This window comes from Tasmannia lanceolata, unplaced genomic scaffold (assembly GCF_043159265.1).
Source record: "Tasmannia lanceolata isolate RefF3 unplaced genomic scaffold, GAP_Taslan_0.1 ptg000002l, whole genome shotgun sequence".
Lineage (NCBI taxonomy): Eukaryota > Viridiplantae > Streptophyta > Magnoliopsida > Canellales > Winteraceae > Tasmannia > Tasmannia lanceolata.
Genome location: NW_027518679.1, coordinates 23503504 through 23519948, shown reverse-complemented (window position 1 = coordinate 23519948; position 16445 = coordinate 23503504). Strand labels below are relative to the sequence as shown.

The 16445-nt window shown below is 38.7% G+C and overlaps 1 pseudogene; it reads left to right on the top strand.

Moving 5' to 3' along the window:
- The first annotated feature begins 564 nt into the window (after positions 1–564).
- Positions 565–15855, top strand: LOC143889697 (MLO-like protein 10; annotated as a pseudogene).
- The last annotated feature ends 590 nt before the right edge of the window (positions 15856–16445 follow it).

Below are 16445 nucleotides of genomic sequence, written 5' to 3'. Positions count from 1 at the left end.
AGAAAAGTCCACCGTACCTGGATTTTGTGACCCTCCATCTAACAAGCCCACCACCCTCTTATCTGCCAGCATTTGATGACTATCTGATACTCCTCCATGCGATGAATCCTGAGCGATAGTCCGCCCCTTTTGAGCTATATGATCCACTCCATCGAAGTTGAGAGAAACTGCTACTTGGGAAAGAGAGAGCCTACGGCCAATTTTCTCCCCGGCACTGCTGGAAGAATTCAGCCATTTACCAGATCGAGGCGGACGAATGGGTAAGTTCAACGGGGAAGGGGAAAAGGAAATTAACGGAGAAAATGGGCTCCCATTGACAACATGTTCTTTATTCTGGTTTGCTAGGTGGGCCCCCAATTTGGGGGGGTGGGTTAGCCGAGAGCGATTTGCCCGATATAAAGCTAAAACATTCTTTTCAGTGCCTACAATTTGGGGCGGGGGTGGGGGTTAGTCAAGAGGGAATAAAGCTAAAACGGTTCAAACATTTAAAGGAGGGAATGTTTGAAGTAGTCTTGGCCAGTGGAGATAAATTAACCAGTTCGGGGGCGTTGTAAGGGGGTATGTATGGCACTGCAAGGAGTCCCTACTGTGGTTGACTTCTATCTTCTACCACTTGAGGGTTATGAGGTTGTCTTGGGAGCTCAATGGTTGAGCACATTTAGTGGAATCATATGGGATTTTTCCAAGCTGCGGATGACTTTCACCATGGATGGGAAAGAGATCAAATTACAAGGCCTAAAGGTACATGAGGATAAGGTGGTAGATGAAGTTGAGTTCAAGGAGGAATTGCATAAAAAAAAAATGGATACCTATGGCAAATATTCTCCTTGTCCATGCAGAGTCAGTTAGGTAATGCACTTTCCAAAAACCCTCATATTATCACTAATGCAAAGCTCCAACAATTATTGTAGTCCCACCTAAACGTGCTCAAGACCATCGTATTCCATTGAAGGAAGGTAGTGAACCAGTTTCAATTCGGCCTTATCGCTACCCTGATTATCAGAAGAACGAGATTGAGAAGATAGTAAAGGAGCAGCTTAAGACCGGTGTGATCAGACCAAGCACAAGTCCATATTCGCCACCGGTTTTACTCATCAAAAAGCATGATAATTCATGGCGCATGTGTGTAGGCTACCGAGCACTAAATTAGTTGACCGTGAAGGACAAATTTCCGATGTCAATGATTGATAAATTCTTAGACGAATTATATGGAGCTACCCACTTCACTAAACTCGACCTGAGGTCGGGCTACCACCAAATCCGGATAAGATCGTTGTAATGCTTGAGTGGCCTAAGCCTCAACCAATAAAGGCGTTGCAAGAATTTTTGTGACTTACGGGATACTATCAGAAGTTCATCCAAAACTGTGATGTGCTAATAAATTCATAGAGAACAAATTACCTTCATGCCGGCAACAGGGAAGAGCCTCTGAAATTCTTCAGGTTCCCTCTGAAAAGGGAAGAGCCTCTGTCATTTTAGGGTTGGAACAAAGAAATGGGTAGAAGTAAAAGGGTAGGAGTAGGAGATTTTGGAAATGGAGATTGAGGGGAGATGAGCAAAAGAAATTCCCATTTTTGGGGCCTTGAGCTACACAATACACAATTGACAAAAAGTAAAAATAAGATTAGGAATAATGGATCCAAGTCATTTGCTTAGGGTGTTTTAGGATTTAAACAAAAGCTCTGTTCATTAAAATTCAAACTAAGGGCCTTGATTTTTTAAACCCTAAAAAAAATTGTATGAACCACCCTTTAAATAGATAAATATAGAACCAATAGATAATACATTAAACCATAGATGTTCGAGAGAGGTGAAATCTTACCAGGAAGGAAGCTGGGTTTTTTTTTACCGGGATGCAATAGTAGGAGAATGAGCGGTGTGGGTTTTTTTTTTTTACCGGGATGCAATAGTATATTGCAGGAGAATGGGCGGTGTTTTTTTTTTTTCGGGTGATGATATTTTCACCCCCCTGCAGTACTTGCACACTCCTCTTATAACGTGATTTGACATAAAGCTGCCCTAGTGATGATATTTCAATAAGATACTAGTGAAATTAAAACGATGTATCTTATTGTTCACAGTCAGGAGGGCCCACCTGGGATGTGCTATTGGGAAGAAGAGATAGCACGATTGCAAACCTAAGCGGAGCCAACAGTGACATTCTGGCTCCCTTTGAGAACCTAACCATAATTACATCAAAGTTCTCAGCTAAGGGCCTTGACACTGACGACCTGGTCGCATTATCTGTTAGCCCACTCTCTGGTAACCCACACCGCCCATTCTCCTACTTGCGCACCACCCTTATAACAGCTTCCTTCCTAGTAAGATTTCACCTCTCTTGAACATCTATGGTTTAATGTATTCTCTATTAGTTCTATATTTATCTATTTAAAGGGTGGTTCATACATATTTTTTTAGGCTTTAAAAAATCAAGGTCATTACTTTGAATCTTAATGAACAAGCTTTTTGTTTAAATCCTAAAACACCCTAACTAAAAGACTTGAATCCATTTATTCCTAATCTTCCTTTTACTTTTTGTCAATTGTGTATTGTGTAGCTCAAGGCCTCAAAAATGGCAATTTCTTTTGCCCATCTCCCCTCAATCCCCATTCCCAAAATCTCGTACTCCTTCCCTTTTCAGAGGCAACCCTACTCCTACCCTTTTACTTCTACCCATTTCGTTGTTCCAACCCTAAAATGGCAGAGGCTCCCGAAGAATTTCAGAGGCTCTTCCCTGTTGCCGGCACGAAGGTAATTTATTCTCTACGAATTTATTAGCACATCACAGTTTTCGATGAACTTTTGATTTGATTGTATCCCGTAAGTCCCAAAAATCCCTGCAACGCCTTTATTGATTGAGGCTTAGGCCACTAAAGCATGACTGCGATCTTATCCGGGTCCAATGCCACTCCCTTGTTGCTAATTACATATCCCAAATACTTAACATCCTCAGGGGTTATTGCAGCTCCCAAAAAGCTCTTACAAACCAATTAAAAATGAACAGACAGGCTGCGTTTGTGCAATTATTAAAGTAGGGTTGTGCTGATAGCATTTCCCTTTCTATTTTCAATTTTTTTTTTTTTTTTTTTTTTTTTTTTTGGAGTTGTGTTTTTTCAAGCACTTCAATCTCCTTTATCGTCATAGTTAAATTCTTTTTTAATACTACCATTCAGATCCTGCAAGGTTCAGATTTGCTCATGAGACATCTTTCGTGAGGGCACACAGAAGTATCTGGCTCAGGATTCCTGTCTCATTCTATGTTGTAAGAATTTTGGCATTGCGTTGGTAATTTTTTTTGTAGGTAAATGTATACATGTACAGACAAAGACATGCATATCCAAATATGACATTATCTCTGACCTTCCTATCACGGAGGTTACCCTGTTTTGCGGTTCAGTATTTTTAGCTTGGCCTGACAAAAAGGATAGTGGTGTCTTCAGTCTATGTCACAAATATCTCCGATATTTTCAAAATATAGTGATTTATCGCGATATTTTGATAAACCGACAAAGCCCCAAAATAATCCCGAGAAGTCAAAAAATATAGCGATATTTTCATTTATCGCGATAATATCCTGATAATATCACGAAATTTTTATGATATTTTCACAAAATTTTTACTATATTTTTCTCTTAATTTATATATTTTTAAATAGTTATATTTTATCGTTTTTCCCGATATAAACCCTAAAAACATAAAAAAAGATCAACATATCCCAAGATTTTCCCTTGCTGAGAAATTCCCGAGAGAGATATTTGTGACATAGGTGTCAGTAACGTGTTTATGAACAACATATCTAATAATATGGCACTTTTCATACATCTCATGTGTCTGATTAACAAAATTGTTCATTTCCAAATAAAAAATTTCATATAGTGTGTGTGCCTGTGCATCTGTGATATCCATTAATTTATAACAGATTTCAAATGAATTTTGAGGGTTTTTTTAGTATGCCTTACTTATGTATGATGTGCATTATTTTATGTCAAATTTTCAGACCAATATGACATCTAGTCATCTACCATTCATCTCTCGTAGGTGAGTTTCTTTCGTCAATTTTTCAGATCTGTTCGTAAAGCTGATTACTTGACCATGCGCCATGGAATCATTACTGTGAGTTTCTTTAACTACATATTTTTACAGCATCCACGTGGTATAATGTGTAATTTGTTGAACATTTCATTTTTATAGGTCCATTTAGCTCCTGACAATAAGTTTGACTTCCAAAAGTACATTAAAAGGTCATTAGAGGATGATTTCAAAGTAATTGTGGGGATCAGGTACACACAAAAATGAAGAAAAATAGATGCTTTCATATTTTTGCCGGATATTAGTTTTTTTATTTTTCTCTAAATCCAACTCTCTTAAATACTGATATTTCTATGCTATTTAAACTTGTGAAAACAGGTACAGTTAGAGCTCTCATAACTAATGCTCCATAAATTTATAATCTCTCATAACAAATCAGGAACTGACATTGTTCATACGTTGGTAATTCTCTTATTTCTAATACCTAATAGTAAAATCTTGTGATATAAGATAAAAGAGAGTATCTTAGAAAATATTGTTCAGAGTACATATAATTTATTATACTAAATGTAGGCACAACATAGGAGAAGGAAGAGAAAAAAGAAAATGGAAAATAAAACATGTGTAAAAATTCAATGATCCTTATCGCATTTCACACCATTAACAGTATGACAGGATTGGAGGGTGTGTATATACAATATGTTGCTAACCAAAATTCTTGGATGTCCTACATCAATCGCATTTCATACCACTATTTACTAACACGAGTACAGGACTTTGATCATCTTATGTCTCAAAAACCTTCTGCACAACATAGTTTGCAAACTGATCTTTCATCGTGGCCTGTAAGAGTTCATTTTCATTTGAGGAACCAAGCACCTCATACAAAAAGCTGGTGTTCACCTAGTTAAAGGTGATATATCAGCCTTATGACTGGGGTTTGAACTGATATCAATAGTTTCAGTTTTGTTCATCATTATCATATATCCAAGCCTAGTTGAATAATGATGATCTCCTTTCTGATTCAGGCCTTCGCCATTGGCACATGCACAAGCATTAAGGCAGATTGAATGTAACTTTCTGCTACCTTATTTGTAGTGAATTTCATATGATAGAAAATTTCATCACTATTATGGTCAACAAAACTTTGGCCATCCACCACTTGACCCAGTTACTCAAATATTTTATAGAAAAAGAAGCCACAACGAATATAAAATATAAGAGCACCAACTGTACTTCCTTCATAGACTCCTGGAAATGTTGAGAAAATTGAATTTTGACTGCTTTTTTCAGAGTCATGAAAATAATCATCTTTACTAGCAGTGTTGTACTGCTACATGCAAATGAACATTTTCGTATATTGTAATAACTTTTAGAGAGGGAATGGCTTGAAAGTTTCGTATAATGTTGGGAAATGAACATTTTCATATATTGTAATAACTGGAGATCGATAGTTGAGTCGGGCACCTTAGTGCATGGAGATTTAATATCGAACATGTCAATACTTGGCGTGGTTGCAACAGTTGTCATGATCATGAGCGGTACATCTTAAGTGCAGAGGCACAAGAGAGCAGGAATATTGTAACGACCCGATTTCCAAAACCAAGCCGTTACACCTATTTGACAAATTCACCTGATTTTTCTTTATGAGCAGCGGAAGTATTCTCAATAATGAAATCCATTTAAAATATTAAACTCACTCTGTTCTAAATTAAGGACCTAGCATCCCAAATAAAATTTATTACAGTCCGAAATTAAATACTTAAACTGAGTCTAAATACGACAGGTGACCCATCTGTCACTCCACCCTCTCTATTTATTTCTCATTCCCACTTTATTTATATGTCTTCGTTTGCGAAGGCTCCCTCTTCTACTAATCCTGTGGAGGGAAATGTAGCAACGTAAGAGCAAGGAAACAGGCTCACGACATAAAAGAAACAGTACAATAACCATAAAATTTTCAATGATCAACATTAGAATCCATTTTAAACTATACAGTTTTTCTCAAATAAATCAAATTTGGAAATAAATCAACTTTGTATGAACTCATCCTCACTGTGATTCCCAAATATGTTCTCTCCCCCAATAGTCATACGGTCATTATGGCCATTATGGCAATTCCCCAATTACCCTGACTCTGGCCGTCAACTATTGACCATCAAGGAACCTCCGCCCCCTAATGAGACGTGCTCCTTTCTAGGATTTCCTTTGGGTCACCATATGGTTCCACCCGAATATGCATTATTAGCCAGGTGTCGTACGCTCTCAGCCTGGGTAACTTTTGGCTTTGCTCAAAGACGGATCGTAAGGGTCTGCCTTAGTCCTTTATTGGATCTTAAGGGTCTGCCTTAGTCCTAACTTTTGGCTTTTGCCCAAGGACGGATCGTAAGGGTCTGCCTTAGTCCTTTATTGGATCTTAAGGGTCTGCCTTAGTCCTAACTTTTGGCTTTTGCCCAAGGACGGATCGTAAGGGTCTGCCTTAGTCCTTTCTTGGATCTTAAGGGTCTGCCTTAGTCCTCTCACGGATCTTAAGGGTCTGCCTTAGTCCTATCTCGGATCTTAAGGGTCTGCCTTAGTCCTCCCTCCCTTCATTTCAACCTAGAATGGCATGCAGGATTTATGCAATGTTGTTTTCTGAAATGAATATGCAAATTTTGCTTTCTGAAATGAAAGTTTAAAGACATATGGTATTGAAGATGCTTTTTCCTTTGAAGATACTTTTACCTTCTAACACAATCACATATCAAATAATCATAGGAATTACACTGAATTACCGTTATGAAGTGAGTCCATATTCACTTGCCTGAATGTACGTGGAAAGGAGCGAGATAGTGTAGCTGAGAAGTACCCTTTTCAAATTCTGATGTTTCCTGTGTTCAGTGTTCTTTCTATCAAATTCCTTTCTGTCTATGTCTAAAATAATATTCCCTGTGTCTTTTCTATCAAATTTAAGATTATGGGGCCAGTATGCACTATTCATGTGGACCCCGCATGTTACTATTCATGTGGGCCCCGCATGTTACTCATTCATATGGGCCCCGCATGTTACTATTCGTGTGGGCCCCGTATGTTACTATTCATGTGGGCCCCATATGTCACTATTCTTAATAGGTCACCATTCTTTGGCTACTATGCTCAGCAGTTCGCCTTTCTTTCCTTACAGTTTACTTTACGGTTACGGTTACTATGCTAGCATTTCACCGTTCAGGTAAAGTTTGCATAATCGATAGCGAGTTATCGCCTCATATGCATGCTTTATCCTAAGATGATAAGACTTGCATAATCGATAGCGAGTTATCGCCTCATATGCACGCTTTATCCATAGGTGGTAGAACCAACCATATCACCTTTATTTCACTGTTTAAATAAATAACTATTGACAGACTTACCTGGATAGTGGATTTCCTTTTTCCTTCTCTCTCTTTTTCCCCCTCTCTCTCTTTTACTCTTTCTTCACTCTTCTTTTCTTTTTCTTCTTCTTCTTCTTCTCTTCCTCTCTCTTTCTCTTTTCTTTTTCTTCTTCTTCTCTTCCTCTATTTATAGGCATTTTTGTGCATAGTAAAGGCTATTATTTAATTATTTATGAATAGTAGAAGGCTGCTGCGTGAATAGTAAAGACTATTTAATAATAATTAAGTATATTTAATTATTTTCAATAGTACCTTAAATAGTAAAATAATACTATTTAATTATTATTTAATTATTATTTAAATTTATTTTCGTTGTTGGTGGGCTTGACTCGTAACGGCGTGCTTGACTGGTGTTGGGTCCCGCTTGTGTTGGGTCCCGCTTGTGTGGGGCCCGCTGATGTGGGGCCCGCTGATGTGGGACCTACTGATGTGGGGCCCGCTGATGTGGGACCCGTTTGTGAATAGTACTTGGTGGGTCCTACTGTGAATAGTAGTTTTGAATAGTATTCTGCATAGTATTTCTGCATAGTAATCTTGCATAGTGACTATATATATATATATTTTTACCGGTTATTACATTCTACCCCCCTTAATGAAAATTTCGTCCCCGAAATTTACTATTCGCATAGGCTATCAATTACCATACCTCACAACTTGAGCTGAATATGGGATTTTCTTGATCTCTGAGCTGAATATGGGATTTTCTTGATCTCTGAAGGTTCACTCTCGGAGTCACTATCTTCTATTATGATGACCTCAAGTTCCTGCCTTCCTGCCTTTTTATCCTGAGTGACTCCTGAACAGATGTCTCAAAGATTTGCCTCCTATTTCCCCCTTACAAATCCTACCATCTCATATCTAACTTTTCGCAGGCTTACTTTTAGTTATACGAATAATAAAATTGTAAGGAGAATAGTAATTAAAATCCTGACCTTCAGTTATCGCAGTAGATGCCTTAGCACTGTCGTTAACGAGTGCAAAGAAACGATTTCCTGACCCTCCTTGCGCTTTCTCATCTTGACTCAGAGGGCGATATTGGTTTCTCTTCTCTTGATTTTGCGGCTGGTTCTGATTACCCCTCCACTGATTCTGATTACCCCTCCACTGGTTCTGCTGAGGGGCAGACTGTCTCAGAGTTTGAGGCTGATGTTGGGATGGGGTCCCATTTTGCTGTCTGCCCAACCTAGGGCAGTTGTACTGATTGTGGTTAGGGTCCCCACAGGAATAGCATACATCCCTGTTCCTCCAGCATTGACCCGCATGTCTCTTTCCGCAAGTTGGGCATACTGGAACAATATAACTCACATTCTCATTCTCCGACTTCTGCTTTTTTAGAGGTGGTGGTTGATTTCGGTTCGCAGAGGATTGCGCCCTTGCAGCCGAAACAATTCTTTCGCTTCTCTCTGCGACTTCCGCCTTTGCACAGGCCTCTGATAAGGTCTGAGGATTAAGGATAATAATGCTGGCCATAAGGGTGGGGCGGAGCCCGTCCACAAATTTCCTTACCCTATCCTCCTCAGTGGCGGCATAACCTGGGGCATAGCGGAATAGAGTCCTGAATCTTGCCCCATACTGGGCCACCGACATCCTTTCTTGCTTCAGTGCTGCGAATTCTTCAGCCAGTGAGTCCTTTACATGTGCAGGAAAGAACTGAGCATTAAATCTCGTCTTAAATTGGCTCCAAGTCTCGGTGGTCGCCGTCGGGTAATTCTGTACAGTGGTTCTCCACCAGACTCCTGCCTCGCCAGTGAAAAGAAATGAGGCCAACCTAATTTTCTGTTCATCATCGCACTCCATGACAGAAAAGATGCGTTCCACGCTCAAGATCCAGCTGTCGGCTACCATAGGATCTCCCACCCCAGTGAATTCAGGAGGGTGATAATCCCTGAACTGACGATGGAGTTTGGTAGGATCTTCCCTTGGCTGGTGCACGGCCAAATTTGCCGCAATACTTCGGAGGGCCTCTTGACTCGCTGCTTGGGACTGCACTTGACTCCTAAGTATTTCCGTAAGCATGCGCAGAGGGTCTTGCTCCTCTTCCTGGCCATCCCTCCTAGCTCCTTTTCTCTGGTAAGTATTCATCTTCTGTCAAGACAAGCCTACAATTAATTTACATTTTCAGCAGGGTGTGTTGGTCAGCAGGGTGTGTTGGAAGATGCCATAACTTTTAATTACTAGGTCTTCGTATCCCATCTTAAGACGTACCCAAGACTCGTTCACCAGGTTCCTCACAGCTTAAACCTGGTGCAGCTCTGATACCATAACTGTAACGACCCGATTTCCAAAACCAAGCCGTTACACCTATTTGACAAATTCACCTGATTTTTCTTTATGAGCAGCGGAAGTATTCTCAATAATGAAATCCATTTAAAATATTAAACTCACTCTGTTCTAAATTAAGGACCTAGCATCCCAAATAAAATTTATTACAGTCCGAAATTAAATACTTAAACTGAGTCTAAATACGACAGGTGACCCATCTGTCACTCCACCCTCTCTATTTATTTCCCATTCCCACTTTATTTATATGTCTTCGTTTGCGAAGGCTCCCTCTTCTACTAATCCTGTGGAGGGAAATGTAGCAACGTAAGAGCAAGGAAACAGGCTCACGACATAAAAGAAACAGTACAATAACCATAAAATTTTCAATGATCAACATTAGAATCCATTTTAAACTATACAGTTTTTCTCAAATAAATCAAATTTGGAAATAAATCAACTTTGTATGAACTCATCCTCACTGTGATTCCCAAATATGTTCTCTCCCCCAATAGTCATACGGTCATTATGGCCATTATGGCAATTCCCCAATTACCCTGACTCTGGCCGTCAACTATTGACCATCAAGGAACCTCCGCCCCCTAATGAGACGTGCTCCTTTCTAGGATTTCCTTTGGGTCACCATATGGTTCCACCCGAATATGCATTATTAGCCAGGTGTCGTACGCTCTCAGCCTGGGTAACTTTTGGCTTTGCTCAAAGACGGATCGTAAGGGTCTGCCTTAGTCCTTTATTGGATCTTAAGGGTCTGCCTTAGTCCTAACTTTTGGCTTTTGCCCAAGGACGGATCGTAAGGGTCTGCCTTAGTCCTTTCTTGGATCTTAAGGGTCTGCCTTAGTCCTCTCACGGATCTTAAGGGTCTGCCTTAGTCCTATCTCGGATCTTAAGGGTCTGCCTTAGTCCTCCCTCCCTTCATTTCAACCTAGAATGGCATGCAGGATTTATGCAATGTTGTTTTCTGAAATGAATATGCAAATTTTGCTTTCTGAAATGAAAGTTTAAAGACATATGGTATTGAAGATGCTTTTTCCTTTGAAGATACTTTTACCTTCTAACACAATCACATATCAAATAATCATAGGAATTACACTGAATTACCGTTATGAAGTGAGTCCATATTCACTTGCCTGAATGTACGTGGAAAGGAGCGAGATAGTGTAGCTGAGAAGTACCCTTTTCAAATTCTGATGTTTCCTGTGTTCAGTGTTCTTTCTATCAAATTCCTTTCTGTCTATGTCTAAAATAATATTCCCTGTGTCTTTTCTATCAAATTTAAGATTATGGGGCCAGTATGCACTATTCATGTGGACCCCGCATGTTACTATTCATGTGGGCCCCGCATGTTACTCATTCATATGGGCCCCGCATGTTACTATTCGTGTGGGCCCCGTATGTTACTATTCATGTGGGCCCCATATGTCACTATTCTTAATAGGTCACCATTCTTTGGCTACTATGCTCAGCAGTTCGCCTTTCTTTCCTTACAGTTTACTTTACGGTTACGGTTACTATGCTAGCATTTCACCGTTCAGGTAAAGTTTGCATAATCGATAGCGAGTTATCGCCTCATATGCATGCTTTATCCTAAGATGATAAGACTTGCATAATCGATAGCGAGTTATCGCCTCATATGCACGCTTTATCCATAGGTGGTAGAACCAACCATATCACCTTTATTTCACTGTTTAAATAAATAACTATTGACAGACTTACCTGGATAGTGGATTTCCTTTTTCCTTCTCTCTCTTTTTCCCCCTCTCTCTCTTTTACTCTTTCTTCACTCTTCTTTTCTTTTTCTTCTTCTTCTTCTTCTCTTCCTCTCTCTTTCTCTTTTCTTTTTCTTCTTCTTCTCTTCCTCTATTTATAGGCATTTTTGTGCATAGTAAAGGCTATTATTTAATTATTTATGAATAGTAGAAGGCTGCTGCGTGAATAGTAAAGACTATTTAATAATAATTAAGTATATTTAATTATTTTCAATAGTACCTTAAATAGTAAAATAATACTATTTAATTATTATTTAATTATTATTTAAATTTATTTTCGTTGTTGGTGGGCTTGACTCGTAACGGCGTGCTTGACTGGTGTTGGGTCCCGCTTGTGTTGGGTCCCGCTTGTGTGGGGCCCGCTGATGTGGGGCCCGCTGATGTGGGACCTACTGATGTGGGGCCCGCTGATGTGGGACCCGTTTGTGAATAGTACTTGGTGGGTCCTACTGTGAATAGTAGTTTTGAATAGTATTCTGCATAGTATTTCTGCATAGTAATCTTGCATAGTGACTATATATATATATATTTTTACCGGTTATTACAAATATTATCAGCTTTGCAGCAAAGTTTAGTTGACCTTAATGTTATCCAAATTTTGTCAACTTCAAAATCTTAGTTGAGAGAGCCAAAGTAGTTTGACACATGAAAGGCCAGTGGGCCAAGAGAAGATAAGGCCAATGGACCAACTGGGGACAATGTATAGATTTACGTCCGAAGCATGGATGCAAAGCTTTCTTCATGTTGTGTGAGACTGCATGAGTTGACCCTACAGGGATATTTATTTACTTTCATTTTTAATTCTCACCATTCAAATAGAAGTAGGGATTAAAATCCCGGGATTAGTTCAGGATTTTGTCGTTTTATCAAAATCTCGCGATAAAAATGCTATATTTTAAAAATATCGGAGATATTTATGACATAGGTTTTGTTATTATGTCTTATTTTTATGCCATTTTTAGTTGACCCTACAGAGATATTTATTTACTTTCATTTTTAATTCTCACCATTCAAATAGAAGTAGGGATTAAAGAATTCTACATATTCTCTAATTTCCCTCTCGCATGTCTTTCTCTCCTACCTTTCTTTCTCTTTGTTCTTCGTACATCAAACCTTAGATACACAAAACTACTTAGAAGGGAATTACCCTAGGCCTGTTGCACTCATGCTGACATCACCATTGTGCAAATGATGATGTCAACAAGTGTTTTCAGCGCTGATAAATTCTAGGATTTGGGTCGCTTCCTCAACGGTTATGCATCTGTAAAAGTTCATGATTTTTGAACATCATTCGATAGGGTTTTCAGATCTACCAACGGAAAGACACAGTTGTTTCAACTTTTTCGCTTTTATTTCATCTGTGTGTGTGTGTGTGTGTGTGTGTGTATACACACACACACACACACAGAGAGACCCACACATACACACACAGGCAACAAACAGATGAGATCTTGTAACCTTCCGTTTTTCATGGCTCTTTTTGGTTACATGCTTGCTTTTGCTTCATATACTACTGAATGATAGCATAACTTTTATATCCCTGACTTAATTTTCTTCTTGATGCTGGAGCAGTCCCATACTATGGGCTTCAGGTGTGATTTTTTTCCTTGTTAATGTTCATGGTGAGTTGTCTCCCCACAACATTACTCTTTATGTGTTTTTCAGTATTCATATCCTAAAGTCTTGATTATTGGTCGTTTTATTTCTTTCAGGGTCACAAGCATTGTTTTGGTTATCCATAATTCCCCTGCTTGTAAGAAATTTTTGGTCCCAAAAACATTACATTATCATGCATCCTTGAGTTCAACCACTGGTTTTGACCTTTTGGTTGGGTGCAGATAATCTTGGCAGTTGGAACGAAATTGTAAGCTATCATCACAAGGATGGCTCTTGAAATCGAAGAAAAGCATGCTGTGGTTCAAGGAATTCCTCTCGTGCAACTTGGTGACAAACATTTTTGGTCGGTCGCCCTAAATTGGTTCTATTTCTCATCCATTTCTCACTGTTTCAGGTATCATTTATTACTTTCCTTTGATCATGGTTTGAATTTCGGCCGAAATCGAATTTCGCTGTTTCGGCCGAAATTTCGGTTTTGGCATTGCCGAAACCGAAATTTTAAACTTGCCTTTGATAGACACTAGAAACAGATAATTTTTTGAAAGGTAAAATATGTAACAGTTTAGGAATGCCAACATATTCAAGCCAGCCAAAAAATAAGTAGCCTGGATTTTCTTATTTAAATATTCCCATTTGTTTTCTATCCTATTCAATCTTCCTCTGGCAGCTACAAGGCTTGAGATTAAAGCATTTTAAGTATAAGTAATTACAATTGCAATATCCTAACGCCTTATCTTCTTAATTCTGTATGCAGAATGCATTCCAAATAACATATTTCTTATGGATATGGGTAAAGGTCTACTTTCCTTTTCTCTATCATTAATATTTGTATTGTCATGATTACCTATAATTTCTTATTATTCCTTTTTTTGGCAGTATGAGTTTGGGCTGAAATCTTGCTTCCATGAAAATTTCGTGCTTATCATTGCAAGAGTTGTTCTTGGGTAAGCCTTGGGTGTTTTTTTTTTTACTTTTTCTTTTCTTTTTTCCCACGATATGAGAATATAATAGCTGTTTTCACTATTTATGCCACTGATATCCTGGCTGGCTGAGCGCCAGATGTGTGTGAAGGAGTGGATTGCTTTTAATATGCTATCATTATTAGACTCTGATAGTGGGAGAAAATCATTCATTTATAGTTTATCACTTTGTCATGCCTTCTTGTAGCACTGGTGCAAAATTCAAACATATGTTTTTCCACATGGAGAAAACGACTGGCTCATCCAAATTTGTCAAGGAAATATTTTAAAAGTTTCCTTTCATCAACCCAAGACACCAGTATCTTAGTGCTTTTAGGATATACAATAGGGCCTTCCAAAGTGCTTCCAAAGCTTTTAAATATGCGTACATCGTTGGATGCAAAATATCCATTGATATTCAAGAGAAATTTGAACACCTTTTCTCAGATCTTCTTAACTTTGCACGTTACATTTAGGTCCAATTCATCTTTGGTTATCTGGAAATAGTGCCCATCCTGACATCCAACTGAGGCATTTCCCTGTAAAAATTCGAAATATTCCCTCTTCTCCTCATAAATTTTTAGAACAATACATGTGCTTTATCACGTGCATCTGTGATCTTGCTTAAACCATTAGCTTAATCATCTTCAGTGTCTTTGAAGTTCATCTAAAGACTACAATAGATTCAGTATTTCTTTTAATGATATCGATCTTCGCTTATTAAGAGTAGCTGTATTTCTGTTGGATTTGTGCAGATTGCTAGTTCAACTTTTGTGCAGCTATGTTACACTTCCACTCTACGCACTTGTGTCTCAGGTTTTTTCTACTATATTCTGTCCTTTAAGGTATCTTGTTCTGGATATGTGATTGATTGAATGAACTGTGGAGATGGTTATACTTGTTTCATTACTGTTACTTGCCAAGAACAGATTAATTCACTGATTGGACCACTTGACAGAATTGTAGTAGGGATTCAACTTGATGTTGTGTCTGAATCTTTCTATCTCCTGTTAGTTATATGATCATTATTGTGTAATTTTCAGATGGGATCGCACATGAAGAAGTCTATCTTTGATGAAAAAACATCCAGGGCCCTTAAATGGCATCAAGCCGCGAAGAAGAACTGGGGGATCAGCTCGGTCTCCTACTAGGACACCAGGTGCGAGCCCAGTTGTTACTCCCGGTTCAACACCAGCGCACCCACTTCACCGTTTCAAGACTACAGGGCATTTGTCCAACACGACAATCTTTTCTAGGAGTTATTACTCAGACCAAGGCATATCTGACATGGAAGGCGATACTTCACCTACGTCACGGACCGCTGGCTTGATTGACAACATGGATCCCAGTGGTATAGACTCTGGCGTAAGGGAGGAAGAATACCATGAGGAAGAACAACACCACGATGAAGATGAGTTCTCGTTTGTAAAGCCGCCTTCATCCATTGTAAGAAACCCAAATTTGTGATAATGATGGTTGTGGTTGTGGTGACAGTGATGATTATAATGAAGAAATTGAAGAGATGTAGAAAAAATGATGAGGGTGGCAATTAGCTATGATGATCTTTCACTCACCGCAGGCATCCCACATTGCGCCGGGTGTGTTATTATTGTAAGTAGATTTGATATATTCAGGCCAAAGTATGTACCAATGTATTATTATTTGAGTGATAACAAGAAGTATTATTATTATGTACCAATGTATTATTATTTTAAGTAGATTTGATATATTCAGGCCAAAGAATGTACCGATGTATATTTATTTGAGTGAATGATCATTTTATATGCATTTGTAGAGGCCATTTTTGGGCGTTGTTGTTTATATCTATCTATAGTGTGTATAATGGGAAATCTTGGGTGGCCCCATATTTAAAACTTATATAATGTAATGTTTCTTGAGTAATAAATATTATATCTCACTCATGCTCTGTTGTGTGCTGATTGTGCCAGTAACCGCAAGAAAGCGCCCGTCGGTGTGCAAAAGGTAAGTTTCTAAGCTTTTCTTCTCATCGATCAAGAAATGTGTTCAAACCCAACTTAAAAAATTGAAACCATGGTCGAAGAATGCCAATCATGTAATAATGGGAAAGAAATATGGTGGGCTATGGAAAATTATGTTTGTATAAAAAAATCTGTTGAATAGGTTAAATTTTGGATTGAATAGATGAACTTTGGGGTCGAGTCGGTTGAATTTTTGGTCATTTCGGGGAAAATGTCAGGTCGTGTCCGAAAAATGCCAGGTCGAGAAAACCCCCTTCTGTGTAAGGAAAAAGTGGGTTTGTCTACTATTTTCAAGAAGTTGAGCACTTGGGCCTCTGTACAGTTTAAAGTCTTGTGTTCCAACTATTTTCAAAAAATAAAATTAGAAAATATGTGCGTTCTCAC